This window comes from Mustela nivalis, assembly GCF_964662115.1.
Source record: "Mustela nivalis genome assembly, chromosome: 4".
Lineage (NCBI taxonomy): Eukaryota > Metazoa > Chordata > Mammalia > Carnivora > Mustelidae > Mustela > Mustela nivalis.
Genome location: NC_139023.1, coordinates 112,179,642 through 112,198,331, shown reverse-complemented (window position 1 = coordinate 112,198,331; position 18,690 = coordinate 112,179,642). Strand labels below are relative to the sequence as shown.

Here is an 18,690-nt window from a genome sequence, read left to right as displayed (position 1 = left end):
CCTGCAGAAAGTCATAGATATGCAACCAATAATTTACTTTCCACATTCAGCTTTTTTTTTTTTTTTCATTTAGAAACTAAATCTACTGTTGGAAGAAGAAACAAAATCACCATTTATTTAAGTCCTTTTATTTCTTATCTAGGACTCCATAGTGTATAGAAAAACTAACACTCCTTCTTTGGGAAATATGATTTTCCCTAGATTCATCAATGTAACTTGGGTTCTTTATAAAAATGATGGAAATGTTCCCAGCTCAAATTATGATTTAAAATATAAAAGGCATTAAATGATAGGTTCCCATGGAGAATGTGAGCACATTTTCTTCCGAGCAATGTTGTCATTGCCTGGTCAATAAAATAAGGTTTTCTTCTCTATTAACTCATTTGGTAGAAACAAGTTTGAGATGCGCCAAGTTTAAGTTTTCACTATAGTGAAAAATTTTAAGTTAAACTTAAAAATTAAGTTAAAAATTTTAAGTTAAAACTTAAAATTTGTTACTGTGTTCACAAGTAAGTATTGAAGAACAATAAATTTTTCTTCTTCTGCTTTTATTTTTGGTTAATGTTCATGGTGACATCCACTGGCCTGTTCCTAGCGTTCTGTGTACTATACATGGAAAGAACAAAACTCATCAGAGAGTAGGAAAAAGACTGGGTAGAAAAATCATTTTGCAATTTAATATAACCTGAATGCTGAGATCATACTTGTTCTATTTAAAAAAAAAAAAAGTTGAAAGGCATTGGTTTTCTAGAGGAAAATTCCATATTTGCTAAACACAATTATGCTTCCAAAAATTACCTCTTTAAGAGATTCCTGGAGTTCCCTGCTTTGGCCAAAGTTACACATGACAATGATTAGCACACAGTAGATACCCATAAACTATGGATGAGTCAACATGGCCTAATAGAAATATTGCTTATTTTTCAAGACATAATATATTAATGTAGCACTTACTTTGCGCTAGGTACTGCCCTAAGGACTCTATAAAGTTTAACCCATAATCCTTGTAACAACCCCAGAACCCTAGCAAATTTGTTCTATCATTATCTTCATCTTACAAGTGAGAAAATCAGGGCAAAAGAAACTATTTGTCCAAACCCACACAACTGACAATATTGGTGCCAGACTGAACCAGGAATTCTGGTTCCCAAGTCCATGCATTAAACTCCATTAACTATGCTACTTATGCAACCTCTGTGTGGTGGTTTGCAGGATTTAATATCACTCAAATTTCAGTTTGATTTACATATATTAGGTTCCTTAAGTTATATTAGTAGTTGCTCAAAAGTTGAGATAGCCTAATGGAGTTTCTAAAATAACGGTGAATTCTTCCTTTTTTTTTTTTTTTAAGATTTTATTTATTTATTTGACAGAGAGAAAGCACAGCAGGGGAAGAGCAGAGGGAGCTGCAGAAGGAGATACAAAGGGGGAGGGAGAAGCCTCCCCACTGAGCAGGGACTCTCATGAGGGACTCAATCCCGGGACCCTGGGATCATGACCTTAGCTGAAAGCAGAGGCTTGAAGGACTAAACCACCCAGGCACCCCAATAACAGTGAATTTCTATCTTCCCTTTCACCTGATTCTCTCTGTCAGTGGAAAGGATATTTGATTTTTTTTTTTTTTTTAGTAGTTAAGGAAACTTACACTAAATCTAAGAGAAATAAAAGCCTGAAGGGAAGACATGGTTCTAATTTTTAAATTGTGTCTGTGGTAAACCTGTAGGTTGGGTTCTTAATATTGCCTAGATTTGCCCCCAAAAAATGAATGAGCCCCAAAACAGGGACTTTGGATGAACTTTGATTTAAGGAACTTAAAATGGCCACCAGATCATCATCACTGAAGTAACAGATTGAGTCTTGGAGTCAGACAAATTTGGGGTTATATCTTTGCTGTGCCATTTACCATTTTTTTAAATTAAATTTATTTATTTTCAGCATAACAGTATTCATTATTTTTTTATCCCACCCAGTGCTCCATGCAATTCGTGCCCTCAATAATACCCACCACCTGGTACCCCAACCTCCCACCCCCCGCCACTTCAAACCCCTCAGATTATTTTTCAGAGTCCATAGTCTCTCATGATTCACCTCCCCTTCCAATTTCCCCCAACTTCCTTCTCCTCTCTAACTCCCCATGTCCTCCATGCTATTTGTTATGCTCCACAAATAAGTGAAACCATATGATACTTGACTCTCTCTGCTTGACTTATTTCACTCAGCATAATCTCTTCCAGTCCCGTCCATGTTGCTACAAAAGTTGGGTATTCATCCTTTCTGATGCAATTGCATTCCTGGGTATTTACCCCAAAGATACAGATGTAGTGAAAAGAAGGGCCATCTGTACCCCAATGTTTATAGCAACAATGGCCACGGTCGCCAAACTATGGAAAGAGCCATTTACCATTTTGTGTGGCTTTAGGCATGTACTTAATTTCTCAATACCTAATGATCCTTAGCTATAAAACGAAGTTAATAATGTGATTTCTTAGGGTTATTTAGAGAATTTTATACATGAGGTCATAGTAAAGACTAAAAAATGTTATTTCCCTTTAGAGAGATACTATTTTGGCTACAATTATATTTCCAGGTAAAATGGGAACTTAATGATGTTATCTGTCTGCAAATTCCTGCAAATAACTTTTTAAGATGCCAAAGATTTTGTGAAAAGTGACTTTCTATAACCTTCAAGATAGATACATATTTTCTATATATTTTTTTTCTGTATATATAGAATTTTTATTTTTTATTTTTTTAATTTTTATTTATTTATTTATTTATTATTCGTTTATTTATTTTTTTTATTTTTCTGTATATATATCATGACTGCCTTCTATATAGTAACAGTCACCTTACAGGCAATACAATGGCACTAAATTCATATCTCTCAATAGTTACCCTGAATGTGAATGGGCTAAATGCCTTCTAGATTCAATTTTGACAGAAATAAAAATGGCATTATCACCAGCAGGTCACATGTAAATATTTGAATTTCCTTAGCATATTAAAATTAATTAAACATTTCTTAATATTTAATTCAGTAATTAGTAAATTTCGCCCCACAAAGTCACATTTACTAATGTTTCTCCTGCCCCCACTGGCCTTTGTTTTGAAAAATTTTCTCTCTCAAAACAATTAATTTATACAGTAACAATTTAGTTTTCATTTTCATGTACTAAAGTTGACTAGGACTGTGCAGAGAGTCAAGTTTCTTATCAACATAAAGCTACTAGTGTTCCCATGTTTAGTTGATATGATTCCAATAAAAAACAAAGAAACTTGATACATTCACTCAGCTTTAAAGTCTTCTTGCAGTTAATTGTTGTAGACGTATTCATATTCACCAATATTCAGTTCATATCCCTAACGGAATATTATACCTTTCGGTCCTGTTAAACCCAAGTGGCCTGAGTTTATGAATAACTTTGGCCAAAAGCACAAACAGACTGGAGTGTGTCAATTCCAGGTGGAAGCTTTAAGAGAAGGGCCTTGAACAAAAACCTGTCAAACAAAGAATGGAGAGAACCTATTATACACAGAGAAAATAGCATGCTCTAAGTCTTTGGAAAGAGATGGTAAAAGTCAATCCTCTACATCTGTGTAATTAGAGTGTAGAAAGTCAGTTGGGGAGTGATGAGGGGTAAGGCTAGTTTGGTAGGAAGGGAGGTCAGATTGCACAAGCTTGTTGGTCATATTGAAGACTTTATATTTTACACCAAGTGTGCTGTGAAGTCACATAACAGATATAAGCATGGAAATGACCTGATAGGATTTAGATTTGCAGAGCTCTCAAGATTTTGTGTGCAGAGCAAACTGGAGAGAGAGATAATGGAAACTTAGACCAGATATAAAGCTAATGTGATAATCTAGGCAGGAATTGATAAGTTATAATGCCTAATAAATTACAAGAGTTTAACAAATATAGTTACTTCTTCTTCTGCCTGTTTGCAAACCTGGATCTCAGCTTCTGATTGATCTGATTACTTTCCTAATTCTAAGTCCATTATAAATAAGGGCCATTCTCATGTTCCTTATTTCATTTAAGAGTAATAATAACTGTATAAAATTCACCTCCAGAAAAATGTCATTCTACTCTTTGTTCAGGCAGGAATTTCCTTGAAAGGTAAGTTTTTTTAAGTTACTATTGATTGAGGTTTCATTGACTGAAATACTTTAGCACCCAGGATAGCAGCCCCACCTTCCAATATACTAGGCAGAACCCTGGGGAGACATGGGGAGCTGACCCCCTCATTCTGTGCATTCTGGTTAAGCTTAGTACTCTAATCCACATAGAGCAGCCACTTTCTTTGGCTATTTCTATGGTCCCAATCATTTATCTTTAAGAATTAAAGACTTAGAGGAGCTCCTGGCTGGCTTAGTCTGTAGAGCACATGACTCTTGATCTCAGGTTTGTAAGTTTGAGCCCCACATTAGGTGTAGAGATTACTTTAAAAAAAAAAAAAAAAGGAAAGAAAGAAAGAAAGATAAAGACTTAAAGATACTATCAGGGCCAATCTCTGTACTGAAGTTGCTAGAGTCCCAACCTCAGATCTTTTGAGACTGTTTAGATACAGATGTTGATTACTCCTACTGGCCCCAGACAAGTGGCTCTCTCATTGTCTTCTATAGATCTGTAAGACAAGACACAAAATGATACTTGAACTTTTTTCTAAAATCTAAAATCACATTTCACACAGAATCATTATACATAAATATCCGATAGAATAGAACAATATAGTGATAATCCACTTTGCTATAAAATATAATGGGAGGGGACATGGAGGAAAAGAAAATTTAAAATTTAAGGACCTGAATTCCAATATTGGTTTTTTCATTTTTTTTTATTTGAATTGTCTTACACTTCTGGACTTTAGTTCATTTTTCTCTTCTCTTCTACTGACTCAAAAGGAGTGATTATAAGGCTAAATTAAGATAATATCTCTCAAAAAAAATTAAGATAACGTATTTTGGAAGCAATGAAAATTATCATTCATATATAATTGTTGATGATTGAGGGATTACATAATTTCAACACATTGCATCTATTATGTCAAGTCTGATTTTAGTTCCTTTCTCAACCAAACTTTGCCCAAAAAGAAGAGATCTAGATCAATGGTTCTCACATCTGACTGGTTTCACCTAGAATGCTTTAAAACGTATAAAGAGATTCTCAGGCATGACTTACTAAGGTTTTGATTCAGTGGACATATATATAGGCCCAGGAGACTGTATTTTGTAGAAGCTCCCCAGGTAAATTGCTGCAGCTTTTTTTTTTTTTTAATTTATTTATTTGGCAGGCAGAGATCAAAAGTAGGCAGAGAGGCAGAGAGAGAGAGAGAGGAGGAAGCAGGCTCCCTTCTGAGCAGAGAGCCTGACGCAGGGCTCGATCCCAGGCCCCTGGGATTGTGACCTGAGCCGAAGGCAGAGGCTTTAACCCACTGAGCCACCCAGGCGCCCATGCTACAGCTTTTTTGAAGGAAGTTGGCAGTGGGTGTTAACAATTTACCCTTAGACCTAGTAACATTACTTCTAAAAATTTATCCTGCCAATATACTTGAAAAGGTATAGAAAGATATATATTTAAGGATTTTTACTTCAGTTTTGTTATATTAAAAACACCATTTAGACGTCCATCAGTGGGAGATGATTTAAATAAACTATGGTTTGTCCATACAGTTGAATATAATGTTAATATTGACATATATCCATAGCATACATTATTTTTAAATTTTAAAAAGTCAACTAACTAAATAAATAAATAATCAAATAATACAACAGTTTTATGATATATTCTTATTCGTTAAAAATAAAAAGTGGTGTATATATTCACATGTGGGTATGAAACTGTTGAACTGTTGATAGTGGGCAAATATGAAAAATAGGCTTGGGGAAGAGTAAGAACAAAGGAAATGTGGTAGTTTCACTTTTTTATTTATACATTCCTTTTTACAGTTTTTTTTTTTCTTATACTATAAACGTATGCCACTTTTTTCAAAGATGACCCCCAAGGGATTCTGATGAGCAGTCATGTCCAAAACAACTACTGATTAACCAACTACTGATTAATTAATGTATGAATTTCCTCTCTTTGGCATGTTTTGTTACTAGTCTTAGAGGTGGGTTTTTTTTTAATTTTTTAAAAATTTTATTTATTTGGGAAAGAAAGTGAGAGAGTACAAGCAGGGGGAGGGTCAGGGAGAGGAAGACGCATACTCTCCACTGAGCAAGGAACCTGACGTGGGGCTTGATGCTCGGACCCTGGGATCATAACCCAAGCCGAAGACAGCCACTTAACCAACTGAGCCATCCTGACACCCCATCCTATAGTTTATTTTTGAAACTGTCATTTCTGATCCCCCACATTTTATCATTGTCAATTTCATCACTTAAGATCTTCCTGAATTTTCCTCATGTATATCCACCTACTAATTCATTCATTCATCTAGTCTATGGGTATATGTACTGAGTGCTCCTGAGCACTCAAAAGTGCCCTGTAGGTTCCAAAGTGGTAATCCAGGCACTGGCAAAAGAGAAGACTGCAAGCCCAGCCCTCACAGAGTGAGCATCCTAGCATCTCTTAGCCTCAGTCCCTTCATCTGTAAAATGGATATATTGTTAGTAACTTTCTTATAGCATCATCTGAGGATGAAATAAAATCATGCTGCAAAGCCCTCAGCACTGGCATCACAGAAGTGCTCAGTAATTCTAAGCTGCAACAACTTTTACTGTGATCATCATCATTTTTTCATGACCAACGGCTTGACCCAGTGTGGATTTTCTGGAAGAAAAAAAACCCTACATTTCATCTTAAGTAAATGAAACTACATTTCATCTTAAGAGAATGTAATTGTCTGAACATCTGGGTGGCACAGTTGGTCAAATGCCCGACTCTTGGTTTTCATTGAGGACATGATCTCAGTGTCGTGAGATTGAGTCCCACATCAGGCTCAGCCCGAAGTGTGCCTGGGACTCTCTGCTCCCCCCCCCCCCGACTGTCTCTCTCCCTCTCTCTCCTCTCTCTCTAAAATAAATAAATCTTTTTTTAAATGTTACTGTGGACTTTATAGACACTTGGAAGTACATCTGCTTTGCAAAATCACAGCAGATTTTAGAAGACTTAGGGAAAAAGATAGACGTCAAGTCAGGAAAAGGAAGAATGTGGTCTCCTGCTTACTACCTCCCTGAGGAACAGAATTCTAATTTCCTAGGATTAACAAAATAGATTATATAGCAGAACTGATACACATTTATAAAAATATGTAACATTTTTTTTCATGTCAGTGAGCATGAGGAATTTCTTTTGGAAATAAAGTTACCAAAGGGCAGTGAGTGGGTCCTTAATCCTAATAGCAGATACTCCTTTGAGTGGAAACCAAAGTTCAGGAAGCTTGGAAAATGACTTCTCTTTACATTTACACTTGAACTTAAACAATGCAAAACATGGGCTAAGTCAGTTTGAGCTTTCTTTTTCTTTTCTTTCTTTTTCTTTTTTTTTTTTTTTTTTTTTTTTGGTATATTGACTCAAAAGTTAAATATGGAGTCAGTTTTATCCAATTAAATGTATTGTTTAAAAATGAAAACAATTACATTTCCAATTATAATGAAGATGAAAATTGCAATGGCTTTAGTTATGGTATGTTCTTTCTCTTTTTTCTTTTCTTTGTTGTTGTTATTGTTGTTGCACACAGAGCTAATTTTTCTTTCAGCAAAGGGAAAAAAACTGAACGATGATTGTTAGTGGTCTTGTTGCAGTAGGTTAGGTTCACCCTGTGTTTGCAGCAGGGCCTTGGTTGTCTAATTCTGTTAGCTCTACAAGAAACCCCAATGTAAACAGAACTACTGCAGACTGTAACAATGAGCCAAAGAACTCAAAGAATGTGCCAAAGAACTAGAAATTTCTCCATGTAAAATATGGATTTTGGTATATTCTAAAAGCTATTTCTTTTTTTAAGATTTTTATTTATTTATCTATTTGACAGAGATCGCAAGTAGGCAGAGACAGGAAGGGAAGCAGGCTCCCCACTGAGCAGAATGCCCGGTTCGGGGCTTGATCCCAGGACCCCGGGATCAGGACCTGAGCTGAAGCCACCCAGGCACCCGTAAAAGCTATCTTTTAACTGTGAAAGAATAAAAGACAAGCAATATCCCAAGGTCATGAATCATAAAAATTATTTTATGGTGGAAAGGGGCAGATACCAAGTACTCATAACAAATATGTATTGTGTAACAATGTGCTTTGTGCTCGTGCTACAAAAAAAAAAAAAAAAATGCTACAAAAATGTGAATACAGTCCAATGCCCACTCTTAAAGCATAAGGCTATTTCAGCCCCCCAATACTATGACATACAAATGCTTTATTTCAAACTTTATTTAGGTAACCCAGCTGGAATGCTCTGGTGACTTGGTTAAATACTTGTCACAAAAGCAGGATAGTCAACCCTCCTGATAAGTACAAGCCAATATACATTGTTTTCTACAAATTCTTGAACTTCAGTTGAACATTTGGGTTGCAGTCTTTCTCAGGAATCATTATTTCAAGGCGTGTTTTCACTTCTGGATTTGGTTTCAACAAGAATACCAAACTATGAAAAATTATCAAATATTGAATAGAAGAAAAAAAAACAAAGCATTTGGTAGTCATGCCAATTTTGTTTTATGTTTGGTGTGAACATTATTGAAACCAATCAATTAGTATATTGCAAGGCATCATTTTAAACTTTCTTTTCAGACATTTCCTGTAACACAGTGAGGCTATTTCACTTGCTTAGTCCAGTCATTAAAATGGACTTATAGGTCCAGTGGTTATGTTCATTGTACTTATTCCAATTGGTTAATTCTGTTTCTCACTTGAAAATTCATCAAGAAATACAATTCTTTTTAATGGAGGCAAATGTTTGCAAGTATTAACAAAAAGTCACAGACTTTTTTTACAAGGAGATGGAAGAGAATATTTTTCACTCCTACTTTGTTTGTGTATATGTCTACATACTACAGAAGACAAGAGGCTAAACCATCTCAAACTACACCTGGCAAAAGGTACATAATACTTTAAAAAAAACTGTAACATGACTTTCATTAGAACTGATCATAACATTCTGCCTGTTACTGCACTAAAACAAAGTTCAAAGGAATTGCTTCAAAGCACATGTAATCAGAAGTTTAAAAATGGCTGTCTTGAGTAACTTTTCTTTTTCCATTCTGCTTTGTTTAGTTTCACCATAAAAGCAATTCATTTCCAAAGACTTGGAAAACTGTCCTAAAGCATGTATATCTCGTTCTGACCCTTGTAATTTTTTGAATGCATCAAATACCATAATTATAGATGCTACAAATAACTCCCATGTGTAGTTCTTCTCTCTACTGTTATATTACATTCATGTGAATATTTTATTAATGCCAATGTGCCTCACTTGGCTATGTGATTGGTGAGGGCAAGAATCATCTCCTCTTTCTTGTTATTGTTCTCCAGAAGCAGCTAAGTGCCCAGCATATAGTAGCTGCTCAATAATTGTTTGTTGAATGAGTGAATGTTATGCCATATGAGGCACTTTGAAAAAAGTGGGTAATCACCATTTGACTGAGTTTTATTCTTTTTATGAAGACGAATCACCTTATATACACACAAAAAAACTGCTGTACATATTTGTTTATCAAATTCTTATACGTAAATGTTTTAAGTCATTCAGAGAAATAGTATACTAATAATCAAAGTTAATCTGTTATATTATCAAGTGAAAAATTCATTACTGGTTGTAATATTTGAAATCATTTATCTTAAAGACATTCAAAAAATTAGGATGTCTTAATTCTCACAGTGTCACCATGAGGTAAGTACTATTTTTTAATCTGCAAAGAAAATGTTTTCTACTCAAAAGAAAAGACTGTTTGGCTGTGTTGGTTTTCGGACTAATAGGTATCCTTGGGCATATAATGTTTAACATCTCAAGGAAATTTAGATAAATGTTTAGAAAGATTAATAAGTATAAGAAGTATTAAAAACAAAAACACATAAATTACTTATCAAGAAAATATGAACTATAAAATTAATCACAGTTTCACCTGAAAACTGTTTGAGGGTATTCTGAAGTCCAAGTTGAGACATTGTATAGAGATGCTATATGGGTCCGTATCTAGTAGTAAGTTGTCATCTAAGAATTTGGTAAATGATATACAAATAAGTAGCGTGGACATTCATTCTGAAAACCCTATAAATTGTAACTATGGTCAACAGTTAATTCATGTGTGATTTCATTATATGTAAATTATCTGTGTGCAGTAACAGTAGAATGTGGGGTTTTTTTTTGTTTGGTCATTTGTTATCCACCAAGATTCCATGAGACTCCACAAACTGAAAAGCAGGATAAAATTTAGAAATAAGAACATCTCTCCATCATTCATATGGCTCCTTGGAGAGTTGGAGGAGGCCAGGAGTGATTAGTTGGAACTTGACTTTGAATGGGAGACTAAAACCACTTCTGCCTGTGTGAAAAATGCCTAAGGGCACTAAATGATTATAAGAATCTAAACCAAGGTTTTGTTAAAGGCAGATACATAAGATAGCAAGCATACTTCCATCAAAGTGCCCTACAGTTTTTTTTTTTTTTTTCATTTCTAGTATGTTTAACCCCCTACTTTAATGTGTGCCAAATAATCCAGTCTACTTGCAAGGTCTAACATGACATGGAGGCTGACAGAGATAAGGGCTCAAGGCAGGAGGAGCTCTGAATTACTTTTCTTGCTTTTTTTTTTTTTCACATTAGAAATAAGGCCCAAAGGAAAACATAGATCATTGTGATAAATGTATTTTATCTTCATATTTCATTGTAGTTGTCAAGAATTCTTGCCAAGTCATAAATGTTAAGTAAACCAGGGCAAGAATTGGATAAAGTACAGGTAGAGTCAGTTAGAGTCACATTTGGTATCAACAAAAAGTGTTACCTTTGTCCTGATTATTTTCTTCATTTTATTAAGTAGATTAGGGAAATTGGATGGGGATGGGCATGCCAACCTTTTATTCTTCCTTCATTGTGTATGTGTAGGTAAGAGAGGGAGAGACAGAGAGAGACAGATAAATTGATAAAATTTTAAAGATCATTTTTGTTCCGTTGTATTTTGTGAGTTTAAATTTCGGTGTTCAAAATGTACTAGTTTCCTCTAGGATACAAAAGCTTTCAGAAGGTTGATGAATTAAAATGCAGCTTATCAAAGTGGCAAGATATGAGGGAAATGATCATTTGCAAAATAAAGTATGGATTAGGAAGGAGGGAGAAAGGCAGTTGGAATGATTTTTCAAGGGGAGAATGAAAGTTCCGTGACTAATGGGAAAACAATCACAGTTCCTTTCCATGCTTTGTAGAACCACCTGTCCATCATCTTTTTTTTCTCATTCTTGGAACTGAGTATGTAGGGAAGGGAGAATTAGTGGCGCTGAGCTTCCTTCAGCAGATGAAGGGACCAGAGGCAACCTGAAGCTTCTATCCAACCACTTCGCTTCCATCTGTCCTGTTCCTTCTCCTGAAATGGCTCCTGAAATGGTCTACTAAGACTCTATCTCAAAGCCTTAGTTCAAATAGCTGCCTCCTTTATAACACTTTCTTTGATCACTTTTGCCAAAGCGACCTCACGCCGGTTCTACAGAACTAGTAATGGACTCTCTACAATGCTCTCTTTGGACAGGCTTTTTGTACTCCCTCTCTCTGCCAAAAATAAAACAAGCCAAAAAACAACACTCTCTAGCCCTATGATCTTACGCAAATGACTTCATTTCCTTGTTCCTGGGTTTCTAAATACATAAGACTAGGGATAAAATCAGTAAATCATAGGGTGGTTTTGAGACTTACATGAGTGAATCACCATAAAGTGAATAATGCAGGTGAAGAGATTGATAGGTGCTCCAGAACTAGGAGGAGATATTGGGCATTTTTCCTGCCTCCTGCCCCCAGCGAGCACATACTAGTTTCCCCTCCTGAGCTCAGCCTTTCACTCTGCGCAGCGATCGACGTCACCCTCTGTGCAAACTATTGCGGTAAGTACTGCAGAGCCCTCAAAGATCCCCGACACCATTACCATCATAATCCTTTGGAAGAGATCAAACAGATCACTGGGTTGAAGGAACAAAACACTCATTAGAAAATTAGAAGCAAACTTCTGGAGAGAGTTCAACAATGGATAAATCCGTGGTTCCACCATAGCTTGATGATGAGAATTCCCAGGGGCGAAGATTCTGAACCAGTAAACAAGAATCTCTGGTCTGTAGCCGAGGAAGTGCAAGTGATTCTGATGATCATTCAAGTGGGAAACTTCAAGAATAGTTACATATGGTTGGAGATAAAGGCTTTCCATTAAAACTAATTTTGGCCGGAGTAGGCACGCTTTTTGTAAGAATTAGGATAGAAGAGAGTGATGTCATTTTAAAAAACATAAGGGACTAAGATGAAGGGACCAGAGACAACCTGAGGTTTCATCCTACAACCATCAGGCTTCCATTGGCGTAATCTTCTCAATAAAGTAGGCAATAAGACTCTCCACTAAGAACAAGACAGGTGGAAGGGCAGTTCAGGGTTTGGGAAATGTAAAGAATATTGGGAGAGTTGCTATGGTGATATGTTACAGGGCTAAACGAGAGGTAAATTAAACGGAGGGTCAATATCCTGACTGGAATTTCCAAATCCAGCTAATGCCTGAGTTAGGATCATTCTCAAGTCCCCAAAAGCTCATAGAAATAAAAATGCACTGATACTATCAATAAAGGTAGATTTTTAATATTATCCAAAACAAAAGTAATGTAAATTCTGAGTATCATCTGACAACATCATTTCTTCTGCCCAGTACAAAAATTAAAATGTGATCTCATGAAACGTCCAGGCGTCAGATTCTCATAAATAACAACAGATCTACCCATTGCACTCTCGTCTGATCTGTGGATCTGTGGCTAGCTGAAGAATCCATGAACTCGGGGCACCTGGGTGGCTCAGTGGGCTAAGCCTCTGCCTTCAGCTCAGGTCATAGTCTCAGGATCCTGGGTCTCAGGGCCCTGCATCCGGCTCTCTGTGCAGCAGGGAGCCTGCTTCCCCCTCTCTCTCTGCCTGACTCTCTGCCTACTTGTGATCTCTCTGTGTCAAATAAATAAATGAAATCTTAAAAAAAAAAAAATCTTTAAAAAGAAAAAAGAATCCACGAACTTCCCTAGGGTGAGAGTAAGGTTTCATAATTAAGCATATGTTGGTGTTGCTTTTCTTGTATTTTTCCTTTGGGCGAAGTAAACTCTTTTATTCATCCCATTTTTCCACATCACATTCTCAGGGTCATAATGGGTCTCCCACAGTTCCAGGCGGTTATTGGTTCTTGGGCGGAAATGCTCCTGTGGCATTATTGATTGCAGCCTTCATGGGAAGGACAGTGATTGACTGTGTTGCTTCCTGGGCAGCTGTGAATTTGCTGTACGGTGACAGGTCCTTCAGTGGCCTCCTCAGTCTCAACTTGACAAGAAATCTGGAGAAGGAGCTAGCACTATTGAAATGTCGTGTCCTCACCCCACATTGTATTCTGTCCCTCAAACTAAACCCAGGTCAGTGAGAAGTCATGGTTAAGAAGATAGTAAATGATGGCACTGAAATTGAGGCTGTCCTTCTGTCTTCCTAAGTCTTCTGGCCCCTGGCTTGGCCTCCTAAAAGCTTCATGTTGTTTTCCTAGGCTTTTCACAGCTGCCTGCTTCCTCACCCACAATCTCAAATACTTCACAGTCTATTTATTTTCTTGGCCAAACTATCAGATCAGACGTTTGACCTTAGGCAGCGCAATGGGTTTGGACTTAGTTGTTGTCTATGTCAGTGTTCAATTCCAAAAAGAGAAACTGGAACCCTGTAAGAAAATGGACTCTACTCTCTCATCATGGATGCACCATGTTAGTCTTTATAGTGAATATAATAATAGCTGCCTGGTATGGAGAACTTAATATCATGCTGAGCACGATGAATGCACACTACAGTTTAAGATCAGTATTACTTCCTTTCCTGGACTAGAAAAAAGTGAAACTCAGAGGGATCACATTGCTTTGCCAGTACATACTCAGGAAGTAAGGAAACAAGGATTCCACCCAGGTTGGTCTAACTCTATATTCATATTCTTTACTGTGACACTCTCTTCCAAAAAGCTCAGTCCTTAAACTGTTTCCTCTCCTTCACATGTCCTAAACCCTTTTCTATCCCTCACTGCCATTATTTGATTTCTCTTTGATCATATTTTATGATGCCTTTCATCCACCTGCATATTTGCAAGTAGTTTCATGAGTAGAATTCATTTCATCTATGTTCTGCTCACGAAAACACCTAGTATATTGGGTTTGTACCTTTCAACCCTATGTATCCTCATTTTTCTCTATGGATCATATCCTGATTTATCATAAGTGAAAATGGTAAAACTAATACAGGGTAGGAGAAGATGATAGAAGAGAAACTGCCACTGATGATAGAATGGCAACTGCCATTGATTCTTGGGTGGTGGGGGGAGTGGGATGGGGGTTAGTGCTAAGACTTAATGAGCCCTGTCATCAGTTATTAGATATCATCTCTAAGGACACTGGTTACCATACTTACCATCTGCGTAGCTCCAGGCAACCATTGCCCAGAACTGAAGGAGAATAGAAGGCAAAGTTTAAAAAAATTAAAAATTCAGAAACTTGAGAATTCTGACCAATGGTTTCAGGCTGTGATCAATGACATTAAGCAATAACACTCTCTCTCCTCTCTAATCCCTAGAGATGTTCACCCCAATACCAGCTTATCTTGTTCATGCATCTTAGACAATTCTTATATATGAAAGATCCTGGGGGCTCTCCAGAGCCCTGTGGAGCATCATGGAGACTCACTGAGAAATCACTTGCTGCTTAGTGTAACAAAGAATCTAAAAGCACTCCTTATGTTTTAATTTCCTCCAATTCATGTTGCAAGTCATGCCTTACTGCAAAAACTAGATAAGAGCATAAGTCTCTTTTTTCCCATTACAATTACATGAATATCAGTTCACTATAGTCTCATAGAGTGTAGGTTCTTCTCCTAGAAAGTGAGCTAACATGAATCATGTTACTCGTGCTGCAAAGTGAGTCTATTTCTCACAATACCCTTGTTGCTGTGGCAGTGTGCCAATGTATTGTAGATGGAATGCTGTCACTTGCAGTGATCTCTAAAGCTTGAGTTTTGGGGCACCTGGGTGGCTCAGTCAGTTAGGCATCTGCCTTCAGCTCAGGTCGTGATCCCAGGGTTCTAGGATCAAGCCCCACATCGGGCCCCCTGCTCAGCGGGGAGCCTGCCTCTCTCTTTCTATCTGCCTCTTCCCCAGTTCATAATCTCTCTCACACTTCTCTCGCTCTCTTGCAAAAATAAATAAATAATATCTTTAAAAAAAAAAACCTTGAATTTTACTTTAGTGATACTTTCATCAGAGGGTTTTATCCTTTTTACTTATCTAGAAACCAGTAGAGTGTAGTAACCACTATTCTTTACTGCCATATGCAAGGTAAAGATTCTTTACAATTTACCAATATTCTGAGCAATGGAGTTACTGACAAATATAACTAGCTATCCAAACATGGGTAAATTGCACTCCCACAAGTAGTCATCAAAGTTCTTACAAATATTTCAGATCCCCACTTAGCTAGGTTACTTTTATTTCTAATTCACCAAGATTTGGAACAGATGTGAAAGGCTGATTATGTCAAGTTTGGGGGAAAGTAGTGAAATAGCAGGCTTCACAAATGCCTCCACTTTGTCCATAACCACATATGGTATCATCAGACCTATTTCTGAATAAAGAAACTAGCCACACAGTCTCTCTGACAGTCGTTATCAGGACTAAATGACACTCTATTTTTATCAAGCCTCTTCTCTGAGTTACTGAAGTCTCTCATACTATCATCAAGTAAGTAAACAGTGCCGTGCATAGCTCTCTTGCTATTATCACAGAAAAATTGCAAGCAGCTCACAGGGGCTTGCACAGGAACTGTGGGAGTCAATGTCTACTTCATGACAACACACCCCTTCCGTTTCGTTTTATCTCGACACATAGACATGTGGAAAGATAGACTATTCCCTTTATATCTGTTGGTAAATTTTCTTTCTAATAATTGCTGAAAACTTCACTCCAATACACAGTCCTGCTGGTGAAGAAAATAGATACATTAGCTGAGGTAATAGATAAGTCTCATTAAGAAGATGGAATAGACTAATTCCCAGCATATCTCCCATGCGTGGGAAAACTAAATGGTGAAATACAGCAGTAACACATCAATTATCTTTTCTGCATGGAGTTAGATAGGTCTCACTGCTACTTTATACTACATTTTGTAATTTTTTTATAAATAACCATTTATGTCAGAGTTTGCTGCCTCATTAAAAAAAAAAAAGGGGGACAGCCAATATTTCTATTCCAAGTGAGACTTATTCTTTTAACTACTTAAGGAATCCAGGTATTCTATTTAAAATTTATGTTCCTACTGATTAACAAAGGCCCAAAGGGTGGGTGTTTGTTATTAGCCTAAAAACTAATGCTACACATCTGACAATATTACACTTTTCATGGAGACTGGCTCTAACCAGTGAAAGGAAAGCTAACTATCAGCATTCAAAATAAAGGTTTGAGAGATCCCATGTTAAATAATGACTTATCACTTTGCTTTCAGTAGTTTGCCGTATCAGGTTATCATAGGTGAAGTACTTGAAAACAATTTCATTTCTTAAGTAGTTTAAATATCTCTCCCACGTTCTCATTTGCATAATTAGTTTTTATTAGCAAATGTTTTCTTAATATGACTGTAACATCCCAGATATAGAAATTACACATCACAGGAGTTAAATTAATGAAGTTTATAAATGAACACTTGGCTTATTAAAGGAAATGATAAAGAAGAGAGTGATTTGTTTAATTTGTGGACTGTGTAACAAAAGTAAAGCAATGACAGTAAAACACCTTGTAAATTATAAAGTGGTATCTTAAAAAGGAAAATTTTATAGTTGTACGTATCCTAGTTTTTAAAAACATCCTAACTACTGGGAGGGAGAAGATGACACGTAAATTCTCTGGGTTCTGAGTCTCAGACCAGTTCTATCCCAAACATGATCCAGAGAGAGAAAGATGGAGGTCAGAAGAGAAATCCCAGGAAAACTGTTGGACAGGAAAGTCACCCGCAAATGACAGTCCTACCCAAATCATGACACTTGCCTCCATGTCCTATGGTTCACAATCCATGTGTGTGAGTCTGTGTGGGCCACTATCACACAGTAACTGGAGGCCTATGCAACAGACCTTTAGTTCTCACAGTTCTGAGGCTGCAAGTCCAAAATCAAGTTTCCAGCCAGGTAAGTTTCTTTAAGAGGCAGCTGTAACAACACGCACTCCACAACACTGGTCCTAACCTGTCCCTTGTTCCAAATTCAAGGTTTGGTGACCCTTTTGCACAGTGCCTTTCATTGTCTGGCCTCTTCCTGGACATTGAATCACATTACGGTAGAATTACACAGGAAGGCGATTACAGATAATCATCCAAGAGACGACTAGTATTTTTTTTTCCCCCATTTATAGAAACATTATAGCGTGTTCAGATTCATAATGGAAAGAAATTAGAAAGATGAATTCACCTTTTAAAATGTCTGCAGTGAACAGACTGTTTTTGTATGGGTCTAGTCACTTGGAGGAAAGTTTATGTGATGTTACTGTCTTAACACTCTTTATTAAAAAATTGGAAATACTTCCAGCAGAGTCAGAATAATACTAAATGTAATACAATACACCTGGAAAGTTAGAATATAATTTTTTAAAAGGACTTTAGACTGTCCATCTATGAAAATATAGGTAAAGCGTAGTAAAATTACTTTCCTAAAGTTGTACTATTACTATTATCAATGATCTAACTCTTGCCAGAGAATTTTAATTGGTTACATTGACTTTGTCCACCATCTTGAGTACAAATAGACCCTAAGGTGGGGTTTTTTTGTGTGTGTGGTTTTTTTTAATGTATGTCGATATATATATATCCTCCAAACCAGGAAATGTTTGTATCATTTTTTTTAAATATAATTTTTTATTTTTTATAAACATATATTTTTATCCCCAGGGGTACAGGTCTGTGAATCACCAGGTTTACACACTTCACAGCACTCACCAAAGCACATACCCTCCCCAATGTCCATAATCCCACCGTATCATTTAAAAATTCTCATCGTAGAGTACCTACTATTCTAACAGCTCTTAGAATAATGAATTCCTTCTGCATATTTAAACTGTTAGTCAACTTATAAAAAGTTCAGTGCTTACGCAGATGTTCTGAGAATATTTGTTCATTCAAAAGTTTCCTTCTCCATAATCTTCTCTCTCCTAATGCTGTGCCAAAGATCTTTATCATGATATTTATCCACTTACCCATAGCACAAACTTTAAGATCCCACTTATTTTAAGGTTTAGTTGTCAGACTCAAAGATATCCATAAAATATAAAATAGCCATAAAATGTGTATAACACGCTAAGCAAAAAAAGTTTGACTTTATGGCCCTCTTTCATAAACATGTTTGAAAGGTCTGCCTAAGAAGATTTCCTATTGCCTGAAGAGTGACTGTTAGCAGAGATGGTCACTGCCAGTTTCTCACTGAAGAAGGAAGGAATTTTTCCTCTTTACCCTATAACCCAAATATCACACTGAGCTTA

General features: G+C 36.6%; 1 protein-coding gene and 1 long non-coding RNA gene across 5 annotated transcripts in view; one reads left to right on the top strand and one right to left on the bottom strand.

The window, feature by feature from the left end:
* GRID2 (glutamate ionotropic receptor delta type subunit 2) overlaps positions 1–18,690 on the top strand; it is a 1,513,029-nt gene that overhangs the window by 1,438,868 nt on the left and 55,471 nt on the right. The gene's annotated exons all lie outside the window — the stretch shown is intronic.
* Positions 3,246–10,215, bottom strand: LOC309863344. Its single transcript, XR_014311000.1, has 3 exons — positions 10,057–10,215; positions 4,542–4,628; positions 3,246–3,498 (listed from the first exon to the last, which is right to left on the bottom strand). It is a non-coding gene; the product is annotated as an uncharacterized lncRNA (long non-coding RNA).